Source organism: Ictidomys tridecemlineatus, chromosome 3, assembly GCF_052094955.1.
Source record: "Ictidomys tridecemlineatus isolate mIctTri1 chromosome 3, mIctTri1.hap1, whole genome shotgun sequence".
In the NCBI taxonomy this organism is placed as follows: domain Eukaryota; kingdom Metazoa; phylum Chordata; class Mammalia; order Rodentia; family Sciuridae; genus Ictidomys; species Ictidomys tridecemlineatus.
Genome location: NC_135479.1, coordinates 22192388 through 22206212, shown reverse-complemented (window position 1 = coordinate 22206212; position 13825 = coordinate 22192388). Strand labels below are relative to the sequence as shown.

Here is a 13825-nt window from a genome sequence, read left to right as displayed (position 1 = left end):
ATGTATCTCTCTCTTTCTCTCTCTCTCTTAGTTGTAGTTGGACACAATACTTCTATTTCTTTTATTTTTATGTGGTGCTGAGGATCGAACCCAGGGCCCCACAGGTGCAAGGCAAGCGCTCTACTGCTGAGCCATAACCCCAGCCCCCTCCCCCCGCCCGGAATCTCTTAATGAGAAGATAAAGGATAATTTGTGAAAGTCTGATTAAAGAAATTATTGAGCTGACCCTTTGTTTGGCATCCTGAAATTACTTGCACTGTAGAGATGGGTGAGGGATGTGCCTTTCTTTAATTAAGTAGAAAAGGATCATTGCAAAAGAGAAGATGGGAAAAAAAATGGCAGTGGCTTCTAGGGCAGATCAGTTTTAGGAAGAGAACATACTGAAGTTGAGAACCTGGAAATTAATTCTCTTAAAATAATCCACATGCATTCAATCCTTGAAAAACCTTCCCAGTGTTTAAAGAACACAGTTAAAAAAAAATCCCATTGCCAAAATGTACTTAAACGCTCTCCTTCACTTTATTTGATTAATCAACAATTATTTAGTGAGCACTTGTGGACAAGGTAAGGAATAAATGGACAGAAAAAAAAGGGAACAAAACATTTGCTATCTGCCCAGAACTTTGGAGTAAAAGAATATGTCCAAAAAAGATTGTCCTTGCCATGTCTTTGGGACACAATAAAGTATAATAAGACCTGTCACAACACAAATGTACAAATTTGGCTATAACAGGATTGATGACTGCCTGCAGTTATCCACCCCACTCCCTTCTCAGATAAGATGAAGCTGAAGTTCTTAGTGCTGTGGAAGTGGGCAGGAAGTAACAGCTTCATGATCCTTCGGAACTTTTAAAGTTTAATGCATGTCAACTTCGTCCACTGTACACTTCACAGTGGTTGTTTTGTGCTTTTCCTAACAGCACAATTGCTATATTTCATTAACTTTACAATAATATGATCCCCATATTTTGTAAGATAAAATTTCTGGATCCTATCTACTATAGGGAGATCAGGGGATCTCATGTACTCTTCTCATCTCCAACACTATTCTCTTTTACGCAAATTACCCTACCCCCCAAAAAAGCCCCTGCTGGGTTTACAAATTATTAGGAAAAAAAAAATTTATAAGCCAGGACAGGTTTTTATTCAGTCTTCAGGTCAGTGGTGTGCTGGAAAATGCTTACCAACCAACACAGTGAGTAGGGAGGGTTTTGTTGATTTAAGTGGTATAAACAATCCACCATGGCCAATTTCAAGCTACCAGTGTAAAGTCAGCCAGATCACAAAATTCTTGAAATTAATTAACTAATTAATTTATACCAGGGATTAAACCCAGGAGTGCTTAACCATTGAGCCACATTCCCAGCCCTTTTAAAATATTTTTTTTAGAGACAGGGTCTCACTGAGTTGCTCAGACCCTCACTAAGTTGCTGAGGCTGATTTAGAACTCTTGATCTTCCTGCCTCAGCCTCATGACTTGCTGGGATTTATAGGCATTTGCCATCGTGCCTGGAAAATTCCTGAAAATTTAACAAGTGACAGTGAGCTGGCTCTGGCACACCACAGGGGCTATCCTTTTCCCCCTGCAGGGTCCCTGCTTCATGTAGCTATCAAACTGCACAGGGTCCATGATGGCCCAGTCACCACGGCTGGTGCCAAACCTTGTATGAGCTCAGGACTCAATGGCAAGAGTGGCTGCTGTGGGAGTCAGCATGCTCCTCTGTGTGTTTCATGAGTCTGCTATCCCTACTGGAAGGAGGCCCCAAACGACTGCTCCACAGAAGGAAAATGAGAAGGGGAAACTTCCCAAGTATCCAGTAAGGACAATGGGAGGACCCATTTTCCTTTCATTATTTCGACTGTTCATCTTCTTTTGCAGATACCAAATGCACACCTACACATTCCTCTTACTTCACTGTGCTACACTGTCTGGTTTTAAAAAAAAAAAATCCAGAGATGTGTTTTGTTAAAAAGTTTCAAGGAGACACGGTCTCGGTTTTATCACCAACAGAACCACTGTGTGACACAGTGGAAGCTCTAACACTCTGCCCAGTGCGAGCACATAAAGAAATCCCCTGTGAGTGAACTTGTGCAGCAATGCGCTGCTGATTTTGTAAGATAACCCCTGCATCCCATGAGTGACAGGCTTGATCTGGGCTTGAGAGATGTAATATTTTGATAAAAAACGGCACTTCCTTTTGAAGCATGTATTTGCGTGTGCTAAGCCATACCGCGGAACCTCAATGAGCACAAGGCGAGGCTGATTCGGTCTCTCCCAGCTCGCTCCAGCCAACCTCCTTCACACATCTATTGTAGCAGCAATTAGCATCCATGAACCACAAATGTGGCTTGCTTTTTTCCCCTTTCAGTTGCATCAAAGTATTGAGTACTTCTTATACTCACACAACAGTTGTACACCTCAAAAGGGATCGAGACTGTGCCACGGAAAGCTACTGAAGATGAGAGCCGTTTCCTAAGGGGGAAGTTCCTTAATCCAAACATCTCTACAGCATAAGGTGTCACAATTAGAGAAATTTTAAGGCCTTTCAATAAATTATCAAATTTGACTTTTCTTGGGGAACCTGGCAAGATCAATAACTCTAAGAGGAAAGAAGAAACCAAACAAAAACACTAAACACCACAGTACTATTAATTAAAAAGAGATCTCTTTCATGATGGGCATCATGTATATTTAATATTCAGTTGTAAAGTCAGGAGACAAGGGTTTGGTGTGTTGATAGTGTCCTGCCAAAAATCATGTCTGCTTGGAATCTCAGAATGTGACTGTATTCAGAAACAGGGTCATTATAGATGTAATTAGTTAAGATTACACTATAATCTTCTCCATGAGGCCTTCTTACAGTATCCCAGCTCCTCCAGTGTAGTCTCAGAGGTGAGTTTTTGGATTACACTATAATCTTAACTAATTATAGTTAATATTAGGCTGGATTACGCTGGGTCCTAAATCCAATGACTGTCATCTTTATAAGAGGAGAGGACATACAGAGAAACACAGGGAAAAGGGCCATGTGTGAACAGCAGCAGAGATTGGAGTGAGGCTCCCAAAAGCAAGAAAAATCAAGGACTCCCAGAAGCTAGAAAGCTTTCCCCGGAGCCTTCAGAGGGAGCATCGTTCCTCAGAATGGAGAGAGAGGAAGTTCATGTTGCTTTAAGCTACTCAATGTGTAGTAATTTGTTATGGAAGCCCTGGGAAACTAACACAAAAGGTAAATGTGCAACATGGGCAGGGTAAATGGCTGCTATCCATGGGTACTGAGGGATGCTGTATTTTTTCTGCCCCGAGAGCAGCTCTAGAATGAATAGCTAGTCTAAGTAGGAAGAGGACTGCTGAAAAATGGGGCCAGTAGAATGTTAACTGCAGAGAGCTGGCAGCCAAATTTATATTCCCTAAATATTCAAGGAGAGAAATCAATGCCATTGGCAAATGCACACAGAATCACAACCTCATAACATACATGCTCATGACAGGCCCTTTCCATTCATTTTCTAAGTGGGAAATGGCAAAGATGGGAATCCAGTGCCAGAGGAGGAAAGACTGAAAGAGAAACCTGTGAAAGTTCTACTTCAGTCTTCCACTCTTAAGTCCATGTCTTTTCTTTTCTTTCTTTCTTTCTTTAATTTATATATGACAGTGGAATGCATTACAATTCTTATTACACATATAGAGCACAATTTTTCATAGCTCTGGTTGTATACAAAGTATATTCACACCAATTTATGTCTTCATACCTGTACTTTGGATAATAATAATCACGTTCCACCATCATTAATAACCCCCTGCCCCTTCCCTTCCCTTCCCACCCCTCTTCCCTATCTAGAGTTTGTCTATTCCTCCCATGCTCCCCCTCTCTACCCCACTATAAGTCAGTCACCTTATATCAGAGAAAACATTTGGCATTTGTTTTTTTGGGGATTGGCTAGCTTCACTTAGCTTTATCTTCTCTAACTTCATCCATTTACCCGCAAATGCCATGATTTTTCTCCAGGCCTTCGTTGAGCTGGCACTCCACCACCTTGCACGTCACCTCTACCTGCTCATATCCCTGGGTACAGTAGTGTTAAACACATCTCACCTCTAGCCCTGATCTTTAGAGGCTTTGATTTTACTGTGTTCCTTTGAGATCACAGGCCACATATAAGCCATAGGAATATTCTTTCTAATGACATGTTTTAATATTGCTTCAGCTTCTGTTTTTGACATCACAGTATCGAGCTGACATTTTAGATTCAAGAAGAAGGTCTTAATATCCTTTATATTCAGTGAAGTACCTGCTATACTCCCAGCATTCATTGGATGCTAAACAAAAATAAAGACTTGGGGATCCCTGGGCTTTTTCCTGCTGCTCAAGTTCAGTCTGAAGACAGCTGCAGTTGGACACTAAGGAGAAGTAATAATTGTTCATAGGTGTCGATGACAAAGCTGGAAAAAGGACTCTGAACCTCTTCACTCCCAGTGTTTTTTCAATCCAGTTGAATTATACTGCTTCATTGGAAAGCATTTTCAGAAAGATGTAAATGTGGAATATTAAGATTCTTTTTTTCAAAAAATTTGTGATGTAATGTAGTAAAATCTTGTCATATACAAACAATACCAGATAGAATATAACTAGGTATGTAAACAAGTACTAATAGAACATATTCCAAAAACTCAGCTCTGAGACTACACTGGGGGAGTTGGGATACTGTAAGAAGGCCTCATGGAGAAACAAACTTGAGTTCATGTAACTATTACCGTACATTATCCTTATGGACTTAAGTTTTCAGGAAGAAAGGAGGAATCAACTAAGTGGTAATACAACATTTAATCCACATATGGCTTTATTCCTAATTAATTTGTGTAAACTGCAGTGAAAGAAAGCTCAACTACATGTGCATGTGATGAGCAGAGCTGTTAATAGCAGATATATAATAAAACTAATAAAAATAATATATAACACTATTATCTTAAAAATTACATATATATTTGTAATTTTTAAGATAATAGTATTAGGGGGCTGGGGATGTAGCTCAAGCCGTAGCGCGCTGGCCTGGCATGCGTGCGGCCCGGGTTCGATCCTCAGCACCACATACAAACAAATATGTTGTGTCCGCCAAAAATTACAAAATAAATATTAAAAAATTCTCTCTTTCTCTCTCTCTCTCATCTCATCTCTCTCTCTCTTTAAAAAAAAGATAATAGTGTTAGAGTACCCACTGATACCTTTTTAAGATATTTATATGAATGCTGTTCCTTTCAAGGACCAAAAACTTTCTTAACTCATCATATAATTAAAGTATATATGGCCAGGAGTAATAAAATTATGGTCTGCAGGTTGGCTCACTGTTTGTTTTAATATTTATTTTTTAGTTGTAAATGGACACAATACTTTTATTTCACTTATTTATTTTTATATTGTGCCGAGGATCAAACCCAGGGTCCTGCACTTGTGAGGCAAATGCTCTACCGCTGAGCCACAACCCCAGGCCCTAGCTGTCTGTTTTTGTAAATAAAATTTTATTGCTATGCAACTATGCCCATTCATTTTATATATCTTCTTTGGTTGCTTTATACTATAATGACAGAGTTGAAGAGCTGTAATATAGATTGTGTGGCTCACACATTCTAAGATATTTACTATCTGGCCCTTTATAGAAAAAGTGTGCCAACTCCTACACAAGGTTCCTAGGACTATATTTTAAAAATATATAATAATATTTGTGGAGTGGGAAACAAGTGAATTTATGCTAAATGTTAACATATACAATTTTTCTGAGTATTTTTATTTTGTTTTACAAATAATTCTAATTGGATAAAGACTTTTCCCCCCTAAAAGTTAGTCTGTCTTTCCAAAAGAGAAAAGATAGAATGTTTCCATCAGGGCCCGAAATTTTCTGTAAAGTAACTAAGAGCTGGAAACTTGTAAATATGTACATGACATTTAATTTTTTTAAGATGTAAATTAAACATTACAATTATTCTGAATTTAAAGCACCCCAGACAGGTTAGTTTCTAAAAACTTTCAAAGGACATCTTTAAAAATGCTTCTGTTAAATTTAAAATCGAACAAGATTCTCTAAAGCATGTTTTCTATATTTGTTATTACAATTTAGCTAAATTTCTCTAATTACTTATAAAAGTATAATCCTAACACCAGTCTTTTTTTTTTTTTTTTCCTTTTGGTACTGGGGGTTAAACCCAGTTAAGCAACCATTAAGCCATGTCCCCAGCCCTTTTTATTTGGAGACAGGGTCTCCCAAATTGCTTAAGATCTTGCTAAATTGCCTAGGCTAGCCTTGAACTTAAATCCTCTTGCCTTAGCCTCCAGAGTCACTGGGATTACATGTGTGTGCCACCATACCCAGCCTAACTCCAGTCTGTATATGTCATTGTACTGCATGTGGCAGAAGTATCTTATTATGCAATGCGTATATCTTCCACCAGCCAATGCTACTTTTCAATTCTATTGCTTCCATAATTTAATGTGTATAATTTGGACACATTGATCATATTGCATCTGTTTTAAAAGCAGGACTCTGTAATCACTTTTTCCAAAGGTATATAGCCTAAATTAAGAGTCAATATTAATATTACAGTAATAAATTTGGAAGTTAATCATGAAAGAATGGAATAATCCATTTCAATAATCAGACTAGACTAAAGTTAGCCTATTCATTTCTTTCTGAGTCTTTAGAGGAAAGAATTGTTTCTTCTCTCTTCCCCAAATTATTTGGGACGATTGATCATGTTTTCTAGTGTTTACCAAGAACAGCATGACACTTCTAGATCCTTAGCAACTGGAAAAAATAATTTCTACACACAGATGTCCCATTAATCCATTGACACGTTGTTAGAAGTAAGGTGATTGAAATGGCATAGACTGCTACAATAATGAAAGAGAATCCACACTGAATGGATCACAGAGAATGAATCTCCCTCTTAACTCTTCTCCTTAGTAATATCCAGAGCAGATTCAGAATGAGCAGAGGCCTACAGTCTACAGTATAGTTACTAGAGAGGTGCTACATCTCCTGGGGTTTTATAATATTTATTTAAATTCCTATTTTGAATGAAAATTAACTGGTTTCTTGTTTATATTGAGGTATTCAATCTCATTCACCCCCAACTACTTGAAAAAAACAAAATCTATAGGCTACTTCTGCACCTACAGCAAAATCTAACACAAATGATAATTTCCCAGACCAATGGTTGTATAGGGATCACTATTTCAATACAAACTTAATGGTGCTGCCTACCAGAACTCAGAAGCCCTAACTCAGAAAGATGGAAGTCAAGGCACAGCTACCATTTGCCTCATTCTGAGTGTGACTCCATGGATGTCACCTTCAAGAAGCTGCATGAAACTGATACATCATATGTCTTTCCTCAGCACAAATGACCACATCCTGTGCCAGGCAGCAATTTTCTGTCTCTGTGGTTAAAAACTGGTACAAATTAATGTATAGCTCGGCAGAGCTGGAATGTTAGTTGAAGCTGTGATTTGAATCTCAGAAATTTTAGATAAAGAACTCCATTTCTTGGTCTTAAGCAATCAAAGTAAAAGAAAAAAGACTCTGAGAAGACATTTTCTTTTCTTTCTCTAAGAAACACACATATATATGCAAATATAATTAACCCAGGACTTTCATTTAGTCACTTACTCAGCAAATATTTATTGCACACTTACTTATGGGACAAGAACTGTTCTTGGTGTTGCAAGTATCTGGCAGTGAAAAAGACAGTCCAAAATGCAAGGTCAATTAAGGATGGAAGGAGACAAATAATAAATGAACAAATAAATCTATGATAAGTGCCATGCAGAGAATTAGAATAGGGTACTGGGTTAAAATAGTACCTGGGTGATAACAGAAACCCTCTCTGAAGAAATGATATTTAAAATGAGATCTTAGTGACATTTATAAAGTGATTATATTTATTGACCTAATTACCAGCATATAATGTGAGCAATGTAAACATAAACATAGTGCTTAAAATTCACGCAAAAAACCTGAAAGTAAGTATTCCATAATGCCTTGGATGGTACAATAGAGGTGGATTTTTTTTTCTTTCTACTTCAATGAACTTTCCAATCTTTGGTATTAATACAAAAGTATATTTGGTCTTTGCTCCTGTTCCCAGTTCTGGGCACAGAGCTCCTAAAACTCTTGCAATTTCCTTTGTTGGAGAAGTATCTTTCTTAATCCTAACAAGCCTCTTTCAATAGCACCTGAGTTTATGCTAATGACTAACTTAGGTTGGGGCCCTTAGATAGCTTCAGGATGGAACTGGTAACCAAAAAGATAAGTAATTAGATGGTTGGAACCTTCAGCCCCAAACTCTAGGAAGGCAGGGGGCTGGAGATTGAACTCTACATAAATTCTGAACAATAAAGAGAGCTTCCAGGTTGGGGAACTCAGAGAAGAGCTGGGAAGGTGATATGCCTGAAGAGGGATCCCCATCTACCTTGTCTTATGCAGCTCTTCTATTTGGCTGTTCTGAGTTGTATCATTTATAATAAACCAACAATAGTAAGTAAAGTGATTTCCTGAGTTCTATGAGTCATTCTAGCAAATCATCATTCCTGGAGTAGGGAGAGTATTTGTGGGAACCTCTAAATTTGCCCAGGTTGTACAGAGGTATGGGTAACCTAGGGACTTGGTACTTAAAATCAATGTCTGAAATAGGGGTAATTATGTGGGATTTAGCCCTTAACTTATGGCATCTGCTCTAAGTCTGGGAATTAATATTAAAATTGAATTGAATTGTGGGACATTCATCAAATGAACTATTGTCTGAAGAACTAACTGGTTGTTCATGTTGAGAAACATTCCAAAATTGGTTTTAGGAGCTGGATTTGCTAGCCCAGTGTTGACACAAAGAAACATGTAGTTTGGAATGAAAAAGGATAGGGGATATGGAAACATTGATCACTGGGGGCCATATGGTCACTCGTGGTATGGAGCAGCAGCTACTAATGGTAAAAATTACCAGTGGAATTTAGAAATGGACCCAACTCCTGAGGAATTGGTTCACTGGATGCATTAGGAAATGCCAACTAATAGGGTAAAAGTGAAATATGTAATCCTTTCTTTATCTATAATAGCTAAAGTGAAAGAAAAAGAGAGCATTGGGTCAGATTTTGACACTAGACCAAACTCAGGTTCCAGTTGCCCTGAGCTTTGGATATTAGATTCAAAGCTGCACCCAAAGGGGAATATTTAGAAATATTTATTGGGAACAATAGAAAAACTCATAAGATCTTTAGACACCAAGAGGGTGGTCCAGATAAGAGAGGGGAAAACCAAGAAAGTACTGAAACCAGAGGATATAGTATAAACGATTATTTTATAAATCAGTATCATTATCTTTCTGAAGAACCCTTACAAAAATGGATTGTGAGAAAAACTAATTTACAGGCAGTATGTTGGGTTTTTGTTTTGGGGTTTTGTTTTTCTTTGTGGTGCTGGGGATTGAACCTAGGTCCTGGTGTGTGCCAAGTATGTGCTTTAACATTGAGCTACAGTCCCTGCTCTGTATCTTCGTTTTTAAATGCTGATGAGTGGAAGAGCATGTTTGGGTTGATGTAGTATCCAGAGCTCACTATGGAACAATCACAGAAAGCTACACATAGTCTAGACAATATTCCTGAGGGAATCACCTGTCTAGCTTTCAATAAAGCTACATCATTCGCATAAACTCAGGTGCTATTGAAAGCCATTGTAAGGTCTATTTACTCCAATAAGTGTGTCCAACCCCCCCTCAAAAGTTAAATGGAACATCCCAGATGAAAAAACTGATATGTTTCACAGTTGTGGAACTGGATTTATAATAATTAGGATATTTACTTGCTGAATATGCCCATTCCCCAAGTCATGATAAATGCCAACATTAAGATGGTATCACATTGGCTATGGTATAGTTAAGTTAGTACAGCCACAGAGAAAATGAGAATGAAGTTTGGAAGGAAAAAGTTTATTATACTCAGTATATGTCATACAGGGTGTAGTACTAGTGTAGTCAGGAAGAAAAAAGAGGAAAGAAAGCATTAGGCCACAGCTTTCATTGAGGTTTCTCTAGGAGGGCAAGGCAGGACAAGGTAAGCAGCTTAAATAGGTCTGTGTATGTGTGTGTATGTGTGTGTGTTGCTAGGAATTAAACCTAGGGGTACTCTATTGCTGAGTTTCACGCCCAGTCCTTGCATTTTTTTTTAAATTTTGAGGCAGGGTCTTGCTAAATTGCCCAGATTGACCTTGAATTTTTGATTCTACTGCCTCAACCTCCAGAGCACTGGGATTATAGACATGGGCTACCACACTGGCTAGGATAGGCTATTTGAATAATCTTATTAGACTTGGGAGGATAGAGATGGTTTTTAGTTGGTAGGTACCAGAATTTAGGATGATTTAGAGCAGGGAAAATATTGGCTTGGTGTGTGAAAGGTAGATAAGGAGATAACTTAAGTTATAGATTCAGGACTGATTGGTTTGTATATATAAAAAGCATGCTCCTATATGAGACTTTTACTACATCTAAGAATTGCCTATCCTTGGGAGGAACAGGTCTATTAGGCCCTCAAATTACAAAGCATCAAAAATACAAATAATAAGAAAATATAGTATAATTGACCTCATGATGAATGTATGCCAAGTAGACAAATATAGATGCTAAGAAAATGCAGTTGGTACAGGGGGACACCCCAGATTACTTTACTGAAAAACTGAGCAACAGATCAAGAAGCCTTTCTGAATTTTCTGTCTTAGTTTCTCCTCAAAGGTCTTACAGATACCAATAATAATGTTAGATTGATTAATAAGAAAATGGGGGAGAGCCAAAGGACTCATCCCATCAAAGTTGATGTTTATTAAGAAGTAAGCTGAGGGCTGGGATTGTGGCTCAGTAGTAGAGCACTTGCCTGGCATGTATGAAGAACTGGGTTCGATTCTCAGCACCACATAAAAATAAATAAATATCCGTCAACAATTAACAAAATATTTTAAAAAATAAGTAAGCTGAACTAAGGAAATCTTCATGGGGTGAAAAAAAGAGGTAAATAAGAGGGGGAGAATCAAGGGACTCATTTCTAGCAGGGTGTTATTAAGAAATGTGTTAGGGGATGGGAATGTGGCTCAAGCGATAGCGCACTCGCCTGGCATGCCCGCGGCCCGGGTTTCTTTGATCCTCAGCATCACATACAAACAAAGATGTTGTGTCCGCTGATAACTAAAAAGAATAAGTATTAAAATTATCTCTCTCTCTCTCTCTCTCAAAAAAAAAAAAAGAAAAGAAATGTGTTAAATAAAACAGACATTGATGGTTGAAACAAGGTCTTAACAGAGACTATTTAAAGTTGGGTGGACAAAAAGGAACCCCTGTTGGTCTTCCTGAATTGAAGGGCCCCAAACAAATTCACTTTATTTGCTCCAGTTGGGAAAAAAATTGAAGCCAGAAGACAAAGATGATAATGAGAAATCTAACCTTAATTTCTTGGGGCAATAGGCAGATTAATCATGACAAATATTGAAAAAGGGCCCTAATAGTTGCCAATGCCTATAATCCCAGAAACTTGGAAGGCTGAGACAAGAGGGTCACAAGTTAAAAGCCAGCCTCAGCAGATCAGTAAGACCCTGTCTCTAAGTAAAAAAAAAAAAAACAAAAAAGAGGTGAGAATGTAGTAAAGCATCCCTGAGTTCAATTCCCAGTACAAAAAAAAAAAAAAAAAGCAGGGGAACCCAACTGCACCCTAGGGACCTAAAAACCCTTTTGCACGAGAAAAGATAAAATGGTCAAGAGATAGAGAAGTTGTTTCTGGGGCTCTGTGACATGGAAGCTTCCATATTATGCTACAAAAACTTACTGGCAAAGCCCTAACACAGATTTACACTAGATTAGAGAATATAGAAATATGAGAGTTGAGAGGGTTAAGGTGGAGATTTAGATGAAAAGGAAATTCTCCAAACATCGATGGAAACTGCCACTATATTTGAAGGACAAAAAATAATATTAAACCCTAAGATACCCATGATGTCTTGGGTGATGTCACAGAAATGCTCTAATGGGGAGGGCCATGCACAGAAGAGTTCTATCATAAAATGGAAATGGTTTCTTCAGGGTGATGCTACCTTGGAACTGAAGCATCAAGCCTCTTTTCCCATTTAGAATTATGTGAGAAGTTGTCAGATTCTAGTGACAGTCAGTACCCTATAAAGTAGCCCTTGACTGATCAACAAATTGCTGCTTGGTTTTAGATGGCAGTTCTAAGGAAAAGGGACAACAACATCTTTGGAAGATACTTCTCTGATTGAAGAAAGTGACAGCAAATCAGTTTGATGGGCTGAATTACCTTTGTTTTCCAAGCAGCCATGGAAGAACTGAACAATATAAGTACCTTTGTTTCTACTGAGTCATGGGTAATGGTCAGTGCCTGGTCATATGGCAAAGCAAAAGGGAATGGAAAATTGGCTTATTAAGAGGCACAGACTTATGGAAATCACTATGACAGAGAGAAGGAGAAATAATAGCTGAGGGCAAAGAAATGAACAAATGGGTTATGTAGAAAGTTCTCTGAGTTATCCGAGCAATTTATTGAGCCTGGGGGTGGGGCAGTGGGAACCCTCAAGTTTGCAGATAAATCAGACAGAAGTGTAAGTAACACCTGGGAACCCAGTACTTGAAACTGGCATCCAAGTGGGGACAGTCTTGTGGGACTGAGCACTTAGCCCATAGGGCCTGTGCTAACTCTGGGAGTTAGTACCAGAATTGAATTGAATTGAATTGTTGAACACCCAATTATTATCTGGAGAATAGGAGAACTGGCTGTTGTGTTGGAAAATACCAAGACAGACTTTCTATAATGAATATGTACTACTTTAAAATGGAAAAGAGTACAATAAACATTTTTTAAATAAAGTTAATATAACTTGCTGATATACTAAATGCAAATACTTGTGAAACAAACAAATCAGAATCACTTCTCACTAAACCCACAAATGCAAGTTTCCCTTGGAGAGCTAATTTCTCCTTCATAGTAACCTTTGACCATATTAAAAACCATTAGATTTAAGCCGTACACTATGGCTCACCTCCTGTATCTTCATCTTCATTGGTTGGGGCTTCTGCACTGTCCACATTTTCTACTTCATGAGGTTTGGTTAAATTGTAGTCACTCAAAACTGTTGGACTTTCTAAAAAACAAAAAGAGTTCTAAGTATGTGATAAACTTTAAAGAATTTTTTTTTTAAAGAGAGAGTGAGAGAGGAGGGAGAGAGAGAGAGAGAGAGAGAATTTTTAATATTTATTTTTTAGTTCTGGGCGGACACAACATCTTTGTTGGTATGTGGTGCTGAGGATCGAACCCGGGCCGCACGCATGCCAGGCGAGCGCGCTACCGCTTGAGCCACAACCCCAGCCCAAGAATTTTTATAAATATATATTAAGTACATGTCATTTCATGTTCAGCTTTACAGAATCCTTTAGTAATAAACAGTATGCCCTCACACATATCTATGTGGGACCTATGTGAAAACTTTTCAAGAGGAGAACTACACATGGGGTTCATGGCACCTTCCAATTCATGCAATTATCTTTAACATTTCTTCCACCCAAGTTCAAAATCACTCATGTTCTTTCTGGAGAGAATTTTTTTTCTTCATTCGTATCTCATGATATTCAGCAAAATGCCATTGCTATTTATGTCCAACTATCAATATGCAGTAATGAGAAAGATTGAACTTGGAAACACTGATATGATCCACTTTGGGAAAAATGTTGTTTTGAACTTTTCATAAATTCTGACAAGGCTATAGATATGAACAAGTCATCATGCCTATC

At 38.1% G+C, this 13825-nt stretch overlaps 1 protein-coding gene across 1 annotated transcript in view; it reads right to left on the bottom strand.

Moving 5' to 3' along the window:
- Window positions 1–13175, bottom strand: part of Ikzf3 (IKAROS family zinc finger 3) — a 60602-nt gene extending 47427 nt beyond the window's left edge. The window contains exon 1 of the mRNA XM_005321788.4: window positions 13078–13175. The gene's annotated coding sequence lies outside the window, so the exon portion shown is untranslated. The remainder of the gene's footprint in view (window positions 1–13077) is intronic.
- Between the last annotated feature and the right edge of the window lie 650 nt (window positions 13176–13825).